This window comes from Daktulosphaira vitifoliae, unplaced genomic scaffold (assembly GCF_025091365.1).
Source record: "Daktulosphaira vitifoliae isolate Bord-2020 unplaced genomic scaffold, ASM2509136v1 Scaffold_171, whole genome shotgun sequence".
NCBI lineage: Eukaryota > Metazoa > Arthropoda > Insecta > Hemiptera > Phylloxeridae > Daktulosphaira > Daktulosphaira vitifoliae.
In genome coordinates, this window is record NW_026099739.1 from 1 (window position 1) to 2,022 (window position 2,022).

The window sequence follows — 2,022 nt, forward strand, 5'->3', positions numbered from 1 at the left end:
ATATTCAAATAAACCAATCCACAAATTCGCCAGCAGAAATAGATAATACCATTCACTACTTCAACAACGTAATAAATTCCGCAATAGACAAAAGTTCGTATAAAAAGAAAAACAACATCTACAAAGACGATTTACCAGTCGAGATTATAAATGAAATCAAGAATAAAAACCAGATTAGACGTATATGGCACAAATACAAAGACCCAGCGACGAGAAAAATACTGAACAGAAAAATCAAACTCATAAGAACAATGCTGACTGTACACAAACAAGACACATGGGACAAATTTCTTGATTCATTGGACCCCCAAACAGGTAACATTTATAAACTTAACAAACGCCTTTTAAACAAAACTCCAGCCCAACACCCGCTGAACGGACCAAACGGACAGGTATACGGAACAAAAGAGAAAGCGGAACTATTTGCAGACGTATACGAAGACCAATTCTCACCGAACACAGGTCAAGACCTACCCGACGTGACCTTATCCATCACAACAATAGAGTCAGAGGTACAGCCCTCAAACATTTTTACGTCGCCATACACAGTCCAGGAAACAATAAGAAGGATACCCGCAAGGAAAGCACCCGGCGAAGACAAAATAACAAACACCGCGCTCAAAAATTTACCAGCAAAAGCCATTCTATTGTTAACAAAAATTTTCAACAGCTGCTTACGACACAGTTACTTTCCCCTCGCGTGGAAAACCGCCACAATAATTACAATACCGAAGCCAGGCAAAGACCCCAATGTTGCAGCTAACTATAGACCGATATCGCTGCTGTCGTCAATATCAAAAATCTATGAAAGAATAATATTAGGACTTTTAAAAGAAGTCATAGAACCAAAAATTCGCGACGAACAGTATGCATTCAGACAACATCACTCTACAACTCATCAACTGGTTAAATTAGTGGACAAACTGTGTTGTAATGCAAACAATAAAATGAAAACTGCAGCCGTATTCCTTGATGTCGAAAAAGCGTTCGACCGTGTCTGGCACAAAGGTCTACTCCACAAATTGCTCAAACTTAACACACCGATTAAATTAATCCATATAATTAAGTCATTCATAAGCAACAGAACCTTCAGAGTCAGAATAGATAACATTATGTCATCGGCGAGACCGATCACCGCCGGAGTACCGCAAGGTAGCTGCCTATCTCCTCTTCTATACCTGGTGTATACTAATGACATCCCGTCAAGCGACCAAGTCGCCACCTCACTATTCGCCGACGACACAATGTTATACGCATCGGACGTCAACCACGACCGGGCAATAATCAAGCTACAGAAACACCTAAGTGTCACAATAGAATGGTTTAAAACTTGGAAACTCAAAGTTAACCCATTGAAAACAACGGCGGTCATATTCAATAAAATACCAAACAGTGTAAGAAGAAAAATCAACATTAACGGAACCCAAATTCAATGGAATAACCAAGTAAAATACCTCGGTGTCACTCTCGACTATAATCTAAACTTCGACAAACATGTATCGGAAGTATTACTAAAAGCCAACCGCTGCAGAGGAGCTCTCTTCCCTGTACTAAACAAACACAGCCCGCTACCGATGAAAACAAAAATCAATATATACAAAATGTACATCAAGCCAATAATTACATACGCCGGACCAGCATGGGCACCAAACGTTTCAAATACAAACTGGAAGAGAATCGAAGCAACGCAGAACATCAGCCTCCGATACATTACAAAATCACCTATATTCGTGTCAAATCATACTATCCGACAATCGGCCAATACAACGACAATAAAAGACCAGATTAGACAAGAGACATTACGATTCTTTCTCAAAAACAGCTGTTCAACGCACGAACACATCCGCGAACTTGGAAGGAAAACACATCCACCAGCAACAGCATTAAATAAAAGGAAAACGCAACCGATCACATGGATAGAATAAAATCAAGTAAGTACAAACTAATCATAAATTTTATATAACTTGTTATAGGTACTCGCCTGGCACAAGTAAACAGGCTTTAAGCCGCCCACCAGCAAAG